At 46.7% G+C, this 18,545-nt stretch overlaps 1 protein-coding gene and 1 pseudogene across 2 annotated transcripts in view; one reads left to right on the top strand and one right to left on the bottom strand.

Annotated features, from left to right (window-relative positions):
• The window catches only part of COL4A2 (collagen type IV alpha 2 chain), a 177,392-nt gene that overhangs the window by 1,721 nt on the left and 157,126 nt on the right, over positions 1-18,545 (top strand). The gene's annotated exons all lie outside the window — the stretch shown is intronic.
• LOC137211042 (ATP-dependent RNA helicase DDX3X-like) lies at positions 15,666-16,604 on the bottom strand (annotated as a pseudogene).

Genomic DNA, 18,545 nt, shown 5'->3' with positions numbered 1-18,545 from the left:
AGTGGGGAGCTGTGTTCACGGTTTGCTTTTAATTCTGTTATTTTCACATTGTTCCATCCTCACATAAAACAAATGAGGATTTTCAAGGCTGTGAGTGAGGAAGTGCTATCCTAGCTTGGGAAAGAACCTCTAGCCTCACTTTTCTGCTGCAATTCAGGGCCCAGATTGGGAGTCAGAAGAGGAGTCCATGGACTTTGACCGGAACATTCCAGGCCAAAGTTTTCTTAAAGCTCGGGTCTGTCTCCCTTTCCTTTCCACACGTCCTGGTTTAAGAAGATCAGAGCCTAGAAATTTAAACCAGCCCATTGGCCTTTATGGGTCCTTATGCACGCAAGACGTACAGGACTTGGCCCAGAGCTGGGAGCCAGGGCAATGCACGCGCGCGCGCGCACACGCACGCTCGCACACACGCGCGTGCGCGCACACAGACGCGCGCGCACGCTCAGAGAAGGAGGAGGAGGAGGAGGTCCCTGCAAAGGAAAGTGCCCAACCCTGTTGAGATTGTGCATTCGTTGTGCTCACTCTCCCACACCCCTTCGTCCCCTAGAACCACTTTTGAGTGTGTGTGTGTGTGTGTGTGTGTGGTATGTGGGCCTCTCACTGTTGCGGCCTCTCCCGTTGCGGAGCACAGGCTCCGAACGCGCAGGCTCAGCGGCCATGGCTCACGGGCCCAGCCGCTCCGCGGCATGTGGGATCCTCCCGGACCGGAGCACGAACCCGCGTCCCCTGCATCGGCAGGCGGACTCTCAACCACCGCGCCACCAGAGAAGCCCCTAGAACCACTTTCATAACATCAGTGTTTTCCTTCTGGCATTGATCCTAAAAGTGGTGTTCATGTCAGAAGACCTGGGTACTAAAGGCAGCTCTGCCCTGGTCTCATAAATCCTGAGCGTGCGTTCCCATACATTGAACAGAAGAGAATATCCCCCAGCCCGTTACATGTAATATACCCCTGTGCCTTCCTCCAAAGCCTCTTAGATGCCGCATACTCATCTGAGTCTCTGCTCCCTGATCCTTGGGTGGGACCCAGAGCATTTATTGCCTAGCAGTGCTTCTCAGAGGACAGTCCTTGGACCCCTACACTCACCTGGAAAGCAGACCTCTGATCCACATCTCAAATCTTCTGATTAGACTTTCGGGGGTGGAGCCTGGGAGTCTGCATTCCCACTTGATGCTAAAGTGTGGGAGCCACTGAGTTAAGAGTATTAGGTTGGAAGGCATTGGAGTCACTTGCCAGCTTATGGCATTTCTAACTCTGCACATGCAAACATACTTGAGTCATTTTACTGGAGACACATCGATACGTGGGATTTATGATGTTCGACGATGGATGTTCCACTTGCTAACTTCTCATTGACCACTGGCTTTAAGAGCTGTTACTCAAGAAATAATGCCTTAACCTTTAACTATATTTACTAAAACATCTTTCCCATCGTGGCAAGTCCAGCTCCTGCCCTATTTGTCTGCCACACTCAAGAATCCTGTGTCTTTGCCCGTTTGTGCCAAAGAGTCTTCCCAGGGGTAGGTCAGTTCGGTGAAGAGGGCTGCTCGCTGTAGCCTGAAGAGTTTTGTAGCAGAAGCAACGGAAAATGGGTAGCAGAGATGGTAAATAATTATTTAATGAATACTTGCTATGTGCCAATTTTTGCGTCTTAATCCATCTACGCTTCGTAGGAAAACACACCTACCTGAGTAGGTAACATTTGTTACCCCCATTTTACAGACAAGAAAACAGGCACAAAGAGTTTAAACACCTTGCCCAAGGTGTCTCTCTTTGTAAGCAGCAGATCTGAACCCAGGCAACTCCCCACTGCTTGGTTTCCCAGGGTCAGAACTGGTATGGTAAGTCAACTACTGATTTTCAGTAGTTGAGTCTCCTAACTGTGCTTTCCTTGCTCTGGACAGAGATGGGCAGAACAAAGCCCACCCACTGGTTTCTGGGAAGAGGAGTCCCCCTCCACCTCCTCTTCTGCTTTGCTCTATAGAGCAGGAGCCCGGAGCAAGGGAGACCCAGCACGATCTGGTGGCCAGAGGGAGAGAGGACGGCAGCAGTCCCCTGGCAGCCTGGGCTCAGGACCCAGCGTGGGTACACGCACCCTGGATGTGTGGCACCTGTCGTCAGGCTGCTGCCCGGCCTGAGGGCACGTGAGACAGCCCGTCCTAAACGGCCACCATCCCAGGCTTTGAAGGCAGGTTGCCCCGGGGCTCATGAGCCCCTGTACCGCACTATTGCTTCTTATCTCAAGACGTGGGGCAGCAGCCTTGAAGATCTAAGAGGGCAGCCCTGTGCGATTCTGGGGGGAAGAGAATTCCAGAGAACAGAGACCTTCCTGGAGATCAGATGTGCTATGGGCTGGGCTGACCTCCTGACCTCAGCCGGGGAGAACTTAGATTCTCCAGGTTATGAAGAGGCAGCCAGGAGAGCTGGACACACAGGCCCCGTATGCCCGAGGAGATGGTGGGCTCCAGACTGCCTTCCCACCAGCTCAGATTTCCAGGGCTTCAGGCTCTGGAAGATTCTCTTGCCATTCCTGCATGCTGCCACACCTTTCCCTGCCCCCAAGGAAAGAAAAGAAAAAGAAGGAATATGCTCTTTTTTTTTTTTTTGAATTTTATTTAATTTATTTTTTTATACAGCAGGTTCTTATTAGTCATCTGTTTCATACACATCAGTGCATACATGTCAATCCCAGTCTCCCAGTTCATCACACCACCACCACCACCACCCCCCGCCACTTTCCCCCCTTGGTGTCCATACGTTTGTTCTTTACATCTGTGTCTCTATTTCTGCCCTGCAAACCGGTTCATCTGCACCATTTTACTAGGTTCCATATATATGCGTTAATATACGATATTTGTTTTTCTCTTTCTGACTTACTTCACTGTGTATGACAGTCTCTAGATCATCCATGTCTCTACAGATGACCCAATTTCGTTCCTTCTTATGGCTGAGTGATATTCCATTGTATACATGTACCACATCTTCTATATCCATTCGTCTGTCGATGGACATTTAGGTTGCTTCCATGTCCTGGCTATTGTAAATAGTGCTGCAGTGAACATTGGGGTGCATGTGTCTTTTTGAATTATGGTTTTCTCTGGGTATATGCCCAGTAATGGGATTGCTGGGTCGTATGGCAGTTCTATTTTTAGTTTTTTAAGGAGCCTCCATACTGTTCTCCATAGTGGCTGCACCAATTTACATTCCCACCAACAGTGCAAAAGGGTTCCCATTCCTCCACACCCTGTCCAGCATTTGTTGTTTGTAGATTTTCTGATGATGCCCATTCTAACTGGTGTGAGGTGATACCTCATTGTAGTTTTGATTTGCATTTCTCTAATAATTAGTGATGTTGAGCAGCTTTTCATATGCTTCTTGGCCATCTGTATGTCTTCTTTGGAGGAATGTCTGTTTAGGTCTTCTGCCCGTTTTTTGATTGGGTTGTTTTTTTTTTTAATATTGAGCTGCATGAGCTGTTTATATATTTTGGAGATTAATCCTTTGTCCGTTGATTCGTTTGCAAATATTTTCTCCCATTCTGAGGGTTGTCTTTTCGTCTTGTTTGTAGTTTCCTTTGCTTTGCAAAAGCTTTTAAGTTTCATTAGGTCCCATTTGTTTATTTTTGTTTTTATTTCCATTACTCTAGGAGGTGGATAAAAAAAGATTTTGCTGTGATTCATGTCAAAGAGTGTTCTTCCTATGTTTTTCTCTAAGAGTTTCATAGTGGCCGGTCTTACATTTAGGTCTCTAATCCATTGTGAGTTTATTTTTGTGTATGGTGTTAGGGAGTGCTCTAATTTCATTCTTTCACATGTAGCTATCCAGTTTCCCCAATGCAAAAGAGACTGTCTTTTCTCCATTTTATATCCTTGCCTCCTTTGTCATAGATTAGTTGACCATAGGTGTGTGGATTTATCTCTGGGCTTTCCATCCTGTTCCATTGATCTATATTTCTGTTTTTGTGCCAGTACCATATTGTCTTAATTACTGTAGCTTTGTAGTATAGTCTAAAATCAGGGAGTCTGATTCCTCCAGCTCCGTTTTTTTCCCTTAAGACTGCTTTGGCTATTCGGGGTCTTTTGTGTCTCCATACAAATTTTAAGATTTTTTTGTTCTAGTTCTGTAAAAAATGCCACTGGTAATTTGATAGGGATTACATTCAGTCTATAGATTGCTTTGGGTAGTATAGTCATCTTTACAATATTGATTCTTCCAATCCAAGAACATGATATATCTCTCCTTCTGTTTGTGTCATCTTTGATTTCTTTCATCAGTGTCTTATAGTTTTCTGAGTACAGGTCTTTTACCTCCTTAGGTAAGTTTATTCCTAGGTATTTTATTCTTTTTGTTGCTATGGTAAATGGGAGTGTTTCCTTAATTTCTCTTTCAGATTTTTCATCATTAGTGTATAGGAATGCAAGAGATTTCTGTGCATTAATTTTGTATCCTGCAACTTTACCAAATTCATTGATTACCTCTGGTAGTTTTCTGGTGGCATCTTTAAGATTCTCTGTGTATAGTATCATGTCATCTGCAAACAGTGACAGTTTTACTTCTTCTTTTCCAATTTGTATTCCTTTTATTTCATTTTTTTCTCTGATTGCTGTGGCTAAGACTTCCAAAACTATGTTGAATAATAGTGGTGAGAGTGGACATCCTTGTCTTGTTCCTGATCTTAGAGGAAATGCTTTCAGTTTTTCACCATTGAGAATGATGTTTGCTGTGGGTTTGTCATATATGGCCTTTATTATGTTGAGGTAGGTTCCCTCTATGCCCACTTTCTAGAGAGTTTTTATCATAAATGGGTGTTGAATTTTGTCAAAAGCTTTTTCTGCATCTATTGAGATGATGATATGGTTTTTCTCCGTCAGTTTGTTAATATGGTGTATCACATTGATTGATTTGCATATATTGAAGAATCCTTGCATCCCTGGGATAAATCCCACTTGATCATGGTGTATGATCCTTTTAATGTGTTGTTGGATTCTGTTTGCTAGTATTTTGTTTATGATTTTTGCATCTATATTCATCAGTGATATTGGTCTGTAATTTCCTTTTTTTGTAGTATCTTTGTCTGGTTTTGGTTTCAGGGTGATGGTGGCCTCACAGAATGAGGTTGGGAGTGTTCCTTCCTCTGCAATTTATTGGAAGAGTTTGAGAAGGATGGGTGTTAACTCTTCTCTAAATGTTTGCTAGAATTCACCCATGAAGCCATCTGGTCCTGGACTCTTGTTTGTTGGAAGATTTTTAATCACAGTTTCAATTTCATTACTTGTGATTGATCTGTTCATATTTTCTATTTCTTCCTGGTTCAGTCTTGGAAGGTTATACCTTTCTAAGAATTTGTCCATTTCTTCCAGGTTGTCCATTTCATTGGCATAGAGTTGCTCGTAGTAGTCTCTTAGGATGCTTTGTATTTCTGCAGTGTCCATTGTAATTTCTCCTTTTTCATTTCTAATATTATTGATTTGAGTCCTCTCCCTCTCAAAAAGAAGGAATACGTCCTTAAGGTTTTCTCTTCTCCTTCCAATCAGCTTAATGCTAAGTTACGGAAAATGTACGGTGCTCACATGCTTTCCATGCTCGAGTTAAGACTCCTAGAGATCAGGTCTTTTGCAGAATTCCCTGGGGCTCTAGTTCAGTTGTTCACAATCTGCGCCCCCAAGAAGCAGGGAAGTTTCACAACGTTCCTCCTCTGTTAATGGAAAAACAAGGAAATCTCCAGCTCTCTGGAGGCCCTTAAAGGAAGCCTCCCTGCATGGCTTGGCCACAGTCAATAACACCAGGGACTTGTCATAGCATCACAGAACAGATGCAGGTATAAGGGGGACATAGGGACCACAGCTCTCCCACTGCCCGTGGGTATATTTAGAACCAGAGAGAGAGGGGGAAAAAAGTGCAATTCAAGTAAAAAGTTCTAGAACAGAAAACAAAGATTTTGGTAAAATAATAAAAATCAAAGGATTGTCTGTCTTCCTTTGGTGACAGACCAATGGGTGACTCGCTTCAATTAAGTAAGAGAGAAAATGCGAGAGAAAAACAAAAGTGCAATGGAGATAAACCTGATCGATGACGATGGTGTAACGAAGATGTCAGTGCTTAGAAGGTGGTGGTTTTGGAATGTCTTGTACTTTTAATCTGAAAAGGAGTTGTCAGATTAGGAACCTGATTAGAGGACTTGAGAGGAAAATGTGAAGTCAGCCTCCCGCTGTAGCTGGTGGTGGTCTCACCGGCGTGGAAGGTGGTAGGTAAGGTTGGGAACCCCGGCCCTGGCTGATTCGGCTTGTAAGCTGGGCGTTCTGCGGGGAGCTGGTGGCCCCCAGGACCGGGGACCGCACAGCAGTGATGGAGGCAACCAAATGCCACCCCAGCGTGGCTCCTAACTGGCTGGGTGACCCCAGAGCAAGTCACTTAACACTTTGAGGGAGGGTTGGCGTCCGTCCGTGCTGGGATGCTCCGGGCATTCAGTCACCTCGGTGAGTTGGAGAGTCAGAGCTGAGGACGGGGCCCGCCCCCCTCAACCTGCCCCAGGCCCGTCCCTGGGCTAGGCCCTCACCACTCCCAGCTGTAAAGCTGGAAGCGGGATGCTGTTCCAGGCTGGCATTTGGGCTGCTCCAGAGATGACTTAAAAATAAGTGTAGGGCTTCCCTGGTGGCGCAGTGGTTGAGAGCCCGCCTGCCGATGCAGGGGACACGGGTTCGTGCCGCGGCCGGGAGGATCCCACGTGCCGCGGAGCGGCTGGGCCCGTGAGCCATGGCCGCTGAGCCTGCGCGTCCGGAGCCTGTGCTCCGTGGCGGGAGGGGCCGCAGCGGTGAGAGGCCCGCGTACCGCAAAAAAAAAAAAAAAAAAAAAAAAGTATGCTGCTTGAGGCTTCTTATCTTTGGGGGTGGGGAGCTTCTGTAACCCAGTGAATGATACCTGATCAGCTGGGGCAAGAGGCCAGGCAGGTTATCTGGTGGTCACCTCCTGCCACCACCCTGGTGGCTGCTTCCACCGCCAAGGAGACTCTCCTGGGACAGGCCTGAATGACTCACTAACCTTAATTTCATCGCCCCCCTGGGGCTGTGTGATTTTTTTTTTTTTTAACCATGAAAGAAGATTAGAAGGTGTCTAATCTTAGGGAGACTGCGTGGGTTTCTCCAGCCCCCTCCATGCGGTCAGGGAGTGACTTTCAAGGGACATGCGAGCAGCTGCGCCCCACCCACTAGATTCCGAGCCCGCGGGCGCCTGGACCTGGTCTCTGTGTCGGGGTCTCCCATCTCCTGCCGCTCCTGTTGTGCACTGGGTGTTCTGTTCCGACGGGATTCTGCCACCCTGAACGAGGCTGCCTTCTGAAGCAACAAGTTCTTTTGTAAAGAAACTGCTCCTCTAAGTGCCGTGCGGTATCCGGATCCTGGAAGGGAGAGAGAATATTGGTGGAAAAACTGGTGCCATTCTGATAGAGTCTGTGGTTTAGTGCATGTGCTCATGTTCGTTTCTAGTTTTGACAAAATGGGCTGAGGTTGTGTAAGATGTTGACATCACATCATCCTGTCTGCCTGAAGGGTTGTATGGGGACTCTCCGAATTCTCTTTGCAGCTTTTCAGCAAATATAACTCATTTCAGAATAAAAACCTGCCCTTAGAAGCCATGCATCTGTCCCATCTGGCATGCTTGGTCTGGACAGGTGCAGAGCGAGCAGAGCTGCACACTGGGGATCCAGAAAAGGGAGACAGTGTCCCCATGCTTTGCGCTGATAGAAAAAAGCAAACAAAAGGCACTTCTGTGTCCTTGGAAGTCTAGCAGAAGTGGCCCCTGCTTGGGGAAAGGGCTTTTGTTCCCCTAACTTGGGTGGGGTTCTTTATGGGGAGAGGGGAGGGAAGGCGCCCCAATGGAGATTCCACCGCTGGGCGTCTCCGAGGGCCTCCAGGGCTGAGCTACAATGGCCTCCCTCTTCTTGACCGACTGACCAGGGCAGGAACACGGTTGCACAGTTGTTTCCTGAGCTCGAGATGGCACAGCAGGTTCGCAGGACGGTGTCATTTCCAGGAGGCTTTTACATGCTCACACCTCTGGCTCCCGTGTCCCATCCATAGGGGCTGGCTGTGTGGGAAAGGAAAGCCCACCCCCAGCTTCTTGCACGCCTAGGACCCCCAGGGGACAGCAAGGATGAGAAAGTGGCACGTCCAGGGTCCCCGAGCCCCCCTCCACACGCACTCCCTGCATTGCTGCAGGCCGCTGCAGAATTTGGAGTGAGCACTCTCCAAGTGGCCATAACTTCTACTGGCTGGGGACAAGGACCAGGAACAAGGATGGCCAACGGCCAGCGGCTGTCACCTGGCGCTTTTGCCTGTGTCACCACCCTGCAGGAACAGAGCAGCCATTGCCAGCTCTCTCTCCTCGAAGTAGCCTGAAGCCCCGTGACCTAAAGGACACCCTGCCCCTGGCCTGTCAGAGGCCTCCCGTAGCCAGTGTCAGAATCCCGCGCCCAGCTGGAGCCCCTGTCCCTCGGAAATGAGCCATTGCAGAGTCTAATTAAAGTGCCCTCCCAAAATTACCATTAGAGAGCCGGGATTTTAAGTCATCATCCTTAAGCCCTATAGACATTAAGCGTTTGTCTTTTCTCACGTAATTTTATCCCCACTGGTATCTCTGCCACCGCAGCCCAAGGCTTAGGGCACATGACGTCTTTCCTCCTGTCTCATTCACGGCGACATCGTAAGATCCAGGGCCTGAAACACAGCAGGCACCCAGTAAAGCATCTGTGCCATCAATGAGTGAAGGTATATAGCAAGCTGAAAGCGCTGAAACAAACCTTCTGGATGAGAAGGACAGTCACGGAACAACTAGGAAAGATTAGATTAAAATGTAGTTTTTCCCGGTGTGGTTGTTTTTCCCCAATTAAATGCTACCCCCCGCTGGCTACAGCTGTCTGTACCTGGTGATAAAGGAAGTGCTGATTTGTCTGTGAAAGATTTGCCTTTTTTCCGAGGGATTGTTTCAGGCCCTAAAATTCCTATTTTGCTGTTTTTGCCCCCTTCAGTGATCTCCCATGTGGGAATTACAGAAGAATTACAGACTGATTTTCTGGTACCTGGTGGGAATTACGTAACAGTGTGTTTTTCTGCGTGTTGAGCACTTTTGGGTGTGTGTCTGACTCTGTGGAGTGGTGTGGGCCCCATGAGAGCAGAGGAAAGAGCTTCTGCTTGTGGACACGGTCAAAGACACGTGCTCCCTGGGATGCCTCCCAGGCTGTGGTTTGTCCATTAGAAAAAAGAGAGGCTATTATCAACAGCTGGGCAATAATTTCAAACTAATGTCAGGAAGGAGTGACACAGGGAATGGGGAGCCCTCTCGCCTCCTCTACCCTCACCCCTGCCCCTGGCTCCAGGTTGGAGAAAAGGAGGGGTCCCCTGGGAGGGTCCTTGTGGGCTCCCCTGGGATCAACATAAGAAAGAGGAACCCCTAAGGAAGTTTCTAGCATTTCAGAACCCCAGGAACAGCTAAAATCTCCCACAGGGGAAACACAGCAGTTTGGTGCCAGGAACTGATCCTAGCCACTGACACACATTAGCCGCTAAACACCCACAGTTCTGTGATTATCCCACTTTACAGATGTGCAGACTGAGGCACACAGGTTAGGGCACTTGTTAAGGTCAATAAGGAATAAAGTTGGGAGTGAAGCCCAGGACTGGCTGGTTCTATAACCTCGGCTCTTAACCATGGTGCTAGGCCAACAAATCCCTAGCCATAGAGTATGTGTGCATACTCAAAATACGCAAAACGTTGGCTATGTAAAATATACATATGTATATTATATGTAAATATATGTATATATTATTTATCTACATGGACTATAGAAGGATGATAGACGGTAGATGATTGACAGAGAAAGATAGATATAGATGACAGATAAATTGATAGATGATAGATGGATAGATAGATAGTAGATGGATGGAGAGATACATAGACATGGAGATGAGAGAGAGAAATAGAGAACATAGAACCCACAAGCGCACACACACGCGCCCTTTGGAGGACCCGAGCTCCTTTCTCCCTAAGGGCTGCCCAGGCAGGAGGAGAAGGACGGTCTCGAGGACGCATCAGGCAGACCTGTTCATTCTGGAGTCCCTCTGCAGAGAGGCTGACCTACAAGTGTGGATGACTAGCGGCTCCCAAACTCTGAGAAACAAAGACTAGAATGGCTGCATGAGGAAAGACCCCTGGAGGATGACCAAGGGGGACACACAAGCTGGACGGGGGGTCCGATCAGCAGGACAGAGTCCCCAAACCCTTCTCCTTCTCCGGGTCCTCTTCGAACTCCCAGGTGAATGTTCCACAGGCACGTGGGGGGCAGAGGCATGCAAACACAGCATTGTCTCGGCGCAGATAGAGAGGCTGTTGGAAAATAGTTAGTCCTGACCTGGAGAAAGATTTACTTAAACCCCCTGGGGAGTAAGAGCCCTTCCTAAAATTACTTTAGCTGTGCAGGGACCCCCGTGGACAGCAGTGTTATGATGACAGGCTCCATTTTTCCTGGACCAGCGCCAGCGTCCCTACCTCGGGGTCTGCTTTCCCTGCTTTGTTTTTTTTTTCTGTTCTGATGTTTTCCACTGGAGTTCCCACATGCCAGCAGGTAGACAGGCGTGGCCTGTTAAAAAGCGTTGGCGCATCTGGGATGGAGTCCAGTGACCAGGAAAAGCCACTTTTCCTTCTCTATCTCCTTTTCTTCATGTGTCAAACAGGAATGTTAGTATCTGTGTCACAAGTTCACAAGTTCACTGATGTGAAATCCGTTCGCCGAACAACATGTCTCGATTCTGCTAGGACCAGTGTTCACTCACAAGTCATGTACGTCAATCCTCTCGTGGGCTCGGGGCTGTGTCCCAGAGGACAGGCCAGGGGCAGCAAGTGGAATGTTCTGAGCATGTGCACGTGTGTGTGTATGCGTGTGATTGTGTGTTCTGGGTAGGAGTATCCAACTGTCTGATGGAATTTTGAAGTTAAACGTGCTGTCCGTGGGGAGTGGGCAGCCCGCAGAGGCCCTACTTTAGAGAGAATAGCCATTGCGGGCTCTTTGCCGTGACACACATGCAGTGCGTGTGGCCCTGGGGACAGAGGAGAGGAGGGTCCCTGCTCAGACAGGCCCTCGGGCGGAGGCGGACGTGGCGTGGGCACAGCAGGCCAGCGGGACTGAGGGATGTGGGAGGGGACCATGGGGAAGAAGGTTCTGGTCCTAACACTTCTGGGTGCCACGGGCACTGGACCCTGCCTGGTAGGGAGGAGCTGTAATGCCAGGAGCCTGAGCTGGGGACACGCTCGCTGACGCTCCCGTGTCCACTTGGCGAGATGGGCGCAGGGGAGTCTTCCCAAAGCCTTTGGACAGTTGTTTGTATTTTCTTAAGTTTGAAAAACGCCCGCCAAGGGAAGAATGTTAATTTTAATTAAAGTTAGGTCCAGGTGTAACTAAATTATTTCCAGAACAAATGGAAAGACTTACAAACAAAGAACATTTTGTTCGAAGGATTCCGAGACCCAAGTATCATTTAACAAAGCAGGAAAACTCTAGAGGCTTTTGTTTGGCAATGTGGCACAGAAAACACACCACAGAACCTTAGGAAAGGGTGTCTTTCTCGAAGGAGCGGAGAGAACCCCCAGCCTTTGCCTAACAGGGCCTCAGCAGTGCTCACTCGCTGCTGTGGTTCCACAGCCAGGATGAACAGGACACACACCCACCCGTTTCCTCCTGAGCGCCCAGGTGAGCGAGGCCAGTGGGTGACCTCAAACAAGAAGAGTGCGGCTGGAAATTCCAGGGGGAAAATCACCCCCTTCCCTTTCTTCCTTACTTGGTCACGGTCCGAGTTGTAACAACCTTCCAAGTTGCAATGAAGGACCAAATACGGGCCTGAGAGACTCTCCTTTCCTATCTGAAAAGCACCTTCCTCTCCTACAGCTCCCACCAGGTCTGGCAGCTTCCCTCCCTGCCCCGCCCCTCCCCTCCAAGACAATCTTAGCTCAGACAGGATTTCCTTCGTCTTAGTCATCAGCTTTTATGGCCCAGCCTCCCCCTTCCCGTTGCAAAACAAGGAATATTAGCAGCGAACAGTCTGAAATGATTTGTAAACCTTACCAGTGCGTGTAGACATCAGGTTTTGTGTCTGCTTATCAATTTCAAGATGACAGAGGCTGGAAAAATCAATGCGTTTCTTGTTGTGAAGTCGCATGGTGCAGCAGTGATGTTTCAGCTGTCTGCCTTGGCTTTTGTGAAAGTGCAGAAGAGCAGACACGTTCATTTTCATTGCAGTCCTAAAAAGCTGCAAAGTTAAAAACAAAATGACAATTTGGGCAGAGATCATTCCTGTTTTAAAAGAAGGCTCGTCAAAGGAGGGGTCAGTTCAGCAACCTTTCTGGCTGGTAACGGGTCTGTTTCGCAGCATCACAGAAGAATAGGCCTTCGAGGCATGGTGTGAAGCATTCCTTCAAAGCCTTAACAGATTTCCTGGGGTTTCGAAGGAGAATGCCGTCTTCATATTCTCCCAAGTGATTCTCTGAGGAACCAGAGCAACTCAATTACAGGAAGAGTATGTACGGTTGCCAGGTCTGCTCTTGATTAAAAAGGAAGTCCAGCCAGGTCACTCAGCTGTGGCTGCCTGTGCAGGGAGGAAAGTGTACCCCGACCAGGGAAGGGACCCCTCCATCCAGTTATAAGTGGACACACACACACACCCGTCTCCCCTCCCTCTCTCCCCTCCCAGCAGGAGTACTTGTATCAGCACATCACTCTCCTTTTCCCCTTGAACTGTTCTTGCCAGGAGATAGAAGACAAAAGCCAGCCTCTCCCAATTCAAGTCAGTGGAGACCAATCAAAGAAGCTGGGGAGAGAAGAGATACAGATATCTCTTTACAGGTTCTATTATCTCTTTTTCACTCCCATTCCAAAATTTCTTCACTGACACCCTGTGCCCTTCTAGATGTAAAACTTTGCTCAAAAGTGGATCTGACAGCAGTTACTTACATGCAGAATTTGCCTCTAGTTTCCTATGAAACCAGTGGACCTCGCCCGTCAGGAGGTGAGAATGACCTGGGGAGCTTTGTGAAATTGTGAGTGAGCTGCTGCTGGGTTGGGGGTGGGGTGGGGGGCAGGCATCTGGGTTAAGCAGTGTCTGTCAACCTGGCTGCCATGGCCGTCACCTGGGGGACACTCCCGAATGCTGGTGGGGGGCCCAGCCCCGGGGACACCCTCAGGTGACTTAAGGGAATTTCAAACAGTGCTAGCACCTAAAACTAATACATTAAGCAATTACTAAACATACAGTGACTTGAGGTTCGATGTTTACATTCAGCAAATTTAATTCCATTCTTATTTACTGAAAATATTGCTGGCTGACAAAACTGAATCTAAAAGTCACTGATTATGGCCATACACAAAGATACCCACATGTTTGAGAACCACAATATGCCAGACACTGAAAACCAAACCAAACAAAATATGTACTAAATAAAACTCCGAGAACTTTGAAAATGTGGACACTTCACAGCAGTGTTTAGAAGTGTTTCGTTAATATTTTAAGACAAATGTATCAAAACCTTGGCATGTTATAATTTCAAGTTGCCAGTTTTGCCTTAAATTTTGTCAGAAAGTTACAGCTACCTATATTGCCAATGCTGGGTCAGCTTAATTTGACTCACGTTTAATAGGACTTAACATTAAAAGCTCACACTACCCTGAAATATTTTATTTCACGTATGGTGACATTCAGTATTCAAGTGCCAGTGTTTTCGTACTGTCTTTTGGTCAAGTTTCTTTAAACTTTCAAATAATCCCTTTTAGGCTTACAAAAATAAATATTTGTCAAAATGTTCAATAAATATTACACAAACTAGCAGCAAAAAGTATCTAAAATCTGTCGTGTGCAAATAGTTTTCTTCTCAACTATCATTCCATGGTCCCCAATAAAATTTTAGAATCTAGTTCCTAACACGCTGTGTTCAACAATTTCCAAGAGACAAAATAAGATTGGAAGTTTAAGGACACACACACACAAGACATATATCTAAAATTCTCTGAATGTACAATAAAATAAGTATTTTGTAAAAATTTATGGGCAAAATGTACAAGAGTCTAAATCTATACTAATTGAAATAGCACCATAACAAATGACCTCAATACCGTCAAGTGCACCTACTTAATAAAGTTTTAGAACAAGGCACAGTACACTTGAAAATCTATTGCACTTTAAGAAATTTTTGCCGCCTTATGCCATTGTAAATATTAGTCTATAAAGATCACTATATTCCAACCACAAAATGAGCACAGAATTCCAAGTGGCAGAGGCATTTTTAGTTGGTGAACAATCATCTTTGGTCAGATTTAGCAGAAAGCAACTATAAATACAATGGAAACCTATGCAACTAAAATACATTAAAACTGCACTATATAGAAATAACACCTTGTGCAGTTCAGTACATATTGCCAACCTGTGTGACCTCAAGAATTTCAGAGTTTGTAGCTACTCTGATTTACAAATTCTACAAGTGTAAAAGCCATTTTAACATTTCAGCGCAGCTTAAACAGAAAAAAGAGAATCTGCATTAAAATAAAAGCCTGCTGCGCAACCCCTCCTGCTCGTATCCTCTTGACCACAAAACATCAACACTAGCATGCATTAAACACCAAAATCCAAGCAGGTCCTTGAAAGCACTGGTCACTGGCATGGTCAGCCATTCTACCACTTCAGTTTTATTTACGGCAGGCGTTCGAAACATCTAATTAGGTGAAATTTCCCCTGAACACTTTTGTTATCAAAACTTTAAAACTTTTCCTATAATAATATGCCCACATCTGCCTAGCTTAGAATTAGTAACCTAAACATTAAAAGAGGAATTGCTGTATTTACTTGCATTAACTTCGAAGAGTGCTTTGAAAAATGTATGGATGTATTCGTACATGCCATCTCATCATGACCGGAACGCCTTATTTAAAGGACTACAAGTGCCCATCCAGGATTGAGCGAGCAACTCAGAACTTCAACTTAGTACAGGCTGCCACATTGGAAACTAATTCTACCGTAAGGTGTTTTCCTACCCTCTCTGCAAGTACCAAAAAGTCCTAACGCAGGAGACAGCCCAAGATTTTTTCCTTCATAATATTTACAGATGAATTGATGATTCCTGTTAAGTTGTATCACACCTGTGTGCCAAGGTTTGATTTTAGCCCAAGTTCGGTGAATTTATTTTGTCAAAACAATCGAAAACTTGAGCATTACTGAGCCAACAGGACATCATAATAATAAGTTGCCCGGAGTTAAAGTCACAGTACATTAACGAACAAATGATCCTCAGTCACAAAATTATAAATGCAATTGGGGACGGGAATAAGCAGAAGGGGAGTTAAACCAAACTACAGCAGTTAAGTCTTCACCCCAACTTCTTAATAGGGTTGTTGATTGTTCCTTTCTTTTCTTCCTTTGGCTTTGAGCTCCCTTGAATTTTCAGGAGAATCACAGCTGGTAATGCAGTGCTAGTTTTTTGTGTGTTTTTTCCTTAACATCTTTATTGGAGTATAATTGCTTTACAATGGTGTGTTAGCTTCTGCTGTGTAACAAAGTGAATCAGCTATACACATACATATATCCCCATAGCCCCTCCCTCTTGCGTCTCCCTCCCACCCTCCCTATCCCACCCCTCTAGGTGGTCACGAAGCAGCGAGCTGACCTCCCTGTGCTATGCAGCTGCTTCCCACTAGCTATCTGTTTTACGTAGTACCAGTTCTTGAAGCTACACGATATAGTCTCAGTTACATGTGGTTTCCATATTAGCTTTTTGGAAATGGTGATTTTGCTGCGAAGCGGATTCAGCTGCACCACCAGTCAACCCCCGGAGAGCTGTAATTTCCTCCGTATCCATCACTATTGTAGAAGCTTCCATAGCCATGTCCACCACATCCTCTGCTGCTGCCATGACCACCTCGACCCCCGCGGCTGCTGCTTGCACGGCTACTACTAAAGCTAGGACCGCCAGAACTGCTACTTTGTCCATAGTCTTGGGCACCAAGTCATCCACTCAATCTCTTAGAACGCCCACGACTGCTACCCTTGTCGTCGTGCTCAGAAGCCATACTTTCCAACCAAGATGGTGCTTCTTGTTCAGCTTCAACAACAAGTGCCAACGAATCCTTTGTGATATTTACATGACTTTCATTGGAAAATGAGGTGGCAAGACCAAGGTTTCCTACATGTCCTGTACGGCCAATCCGACGTACATATTCCTCAGTAGCACTTGGCAAATCAAAACTGATAACATGTTTGACGTTTGAAATGTCTAGTCCTCTTGCTGCCGCAGCGGTAGCCACTAGAATTGGGCTTTCTCCTGAGCGGAACTGGTGAAGGGCTTCCTCTCTGTCTCTCTGTGATCCGTCTCCATGGATGCTGGTACAGGCGTATCCTTCATGGTATAAGAAATCCTCCAGAGAATCAGCACCCTTTTTGGTCTCCACAGAAACTAAAGTCAGTGAATCCTTCCCTGTGCATTTAAGAGGTCAAGCAGAAACGACCGTGTATCTGACTGTTCCACCCAAACTGCTTTCTGCTTCTCGCCTGATTGGAATTTCATGTTCTAGAAATAAATGACTTACTTTACTCCAGAGGGGGAAGGAAGGAAGATTAGTCATGCTCGCTCTGGATTTTTTTTTTTTTTTAAGTCCCAAAATTCCTTAATTAGGAAGTAAATGCAGTTGAAAAGAGTGTTGACTCCTGCCTAGAAATTCCAGAACAGGGAATGTCTGTCTGCACCACGCTGATGCTTCAGATGGTTAGAAAGGCCTGCTCCCAGAGCAAAGTCAAACCTGGACCATCACTTCTGTTTTGTATTAAAGCCATTTTAACATTGTGAGAGAGCAAAGCCAGAGCAGTATCTCAGAAGAAAGTAAACTTGCTTAGAAGGGGGTGTACATATAAACGTACGTTTCCTCCATTTTCAGAATTGTCTCTCTCTAGTTACAGTACCTTTAGCAAAATCCTAATCCTTTTAGTTGTTGAGTGAGGACAAAAGACAGGCTGTTTATTCTGCCAACATTTTTGCCTTCGTGTTGCTTTTTCTTCCTGGTTGGGTTTAATTAACTAGAGTCTCTAAGGATAAACAGAGAAAAAAAGGCAGCCTTCATGAGGTTTTTCTTAACTCCTCACATTAAAAAGTTGTCTTAGCTCTCTATACTTGCTAAGCATTTCATGTGTTAAAAATTAGATCAGGGCTTCCCTGGTGGCGCAGTGGTTGAGAGTCCGTCTGCCGATGCAGGGGACACGGGTTCGTGCCCCGGTCCGGGAAGATCCCGCATGCCGCGGAGCGGCTGGGCCCGTGAGCCATGGCCGCTGAGCCTGCGCGTCCGGAGCCTGTGCTCTGCAACGGGAGAGGCCACAACAGTGAGAGGCCCGCGTACCGCAAAAAAAAAAAAATTAGATCAATTTCCTGAAATTAAAAAATAAAACTTTGACATGTGATTCATACATCACATACACTACAGACATACAGTGTTTGTAAACTAATCACTTGAAAATGATCTTATTAATGTTACCTCAGGTCTCTTGTATATCTATCTTGTGCAAACCTCTGTTGATTCTTTTATCCTTTTTTTAAACGGTGATAAAACACACACAACCTGAAATTTACCATCTTAGGCATTTTTAAGTGTACAAGTCAGTAGCATTAAGAGCATTCACATTGATGTGCAGTCTCCATCCATCTCCAGAACTTTCTTCATCATCCCGAAGTGAAGCTCTGTCCCATTAAACAGTAACTCGCTCCTCCCCCCCCCCAGCTCCTGGGAACCTCTAGTCTCTGTGTCTATGAGTTTGCTTGTTTTGGGGACCTCATGTAAGTGGAGTCATACAGTATTTGTCCTTTTGTGACTGCCTGATCTCACTTAGCGTAACGTCTGGAAGGTTCAGACGTGCTGAAGCATGTGTCAGAATTCCCTTCCTTTTTGAGGCTGAATAATATTCCTGTGCTTTTCTAAGGTATTGTTTTCAAGTTCAGCTTTGTTTTCTTGGCTGGTAGGTTTTGGTGGTTAGAGTCAAGTTTAGGAGAAGCACGTGGGCCTCTTGGCCACGGGGCTTCTGTGCTTGGGTCTCTAAGATCGGTCCTCCCGCTTCTGCGTGGCTCGCTGGTGGCCCCTCTCCTCTTGACGTGGGTCTCGCTTTCCGGCCGACGTTGACCGCTCCCTGATAGAGTGGGTCCTTCGGTGCACTGTTTCTGACACACTGAGCCCGAGGTCTCATCCTGCCCCAGTCCCCCTCTGCTGAACCTCTCAATCTGAGAGGAGCCAATGGACAAAGGTATCGATCCAGTGAGAACCTGTAGCCAGTCCCCTGGAATCCTGTGGCGGGAGTTCAAGGGCCTTTAGCCACATCAGTAGTTCGGATCCCAAAGACGGGCTCGCTCGAGGCTCACTAGCTACTCTGAGCTTCTCTTCTGCACGGTCTGGGTGGGAGCTGTCAGGATGCTGTAACCTGACACCCAGGAGGAGGAGGGGGTCCCAGAAGCAGCCACCTGCCAGGGGTGGCATCAGGGG

The sequence above is a fragment of the Pseudorca crassidens genome, chromosome 18 (genome assembly GCF_039906515.1).
Source record: "Pseudorca crassidens isolate mPseCra1 chromosome 18, mPseCra1.hap1, whole genome shotgun sequence".
NCBI classification, from domain to species: domain Eukaryota; kingdom Metazoa; phylum Chordata; class Mammalia; order Artiodactyla; family Delphinidae; genus Pseudorca; species Pseudorca crassidens.
Note: the sequence above shows the minus strand (reverse complement) of the source record. Positions and strands in the feature narration are given on the sequence as shown.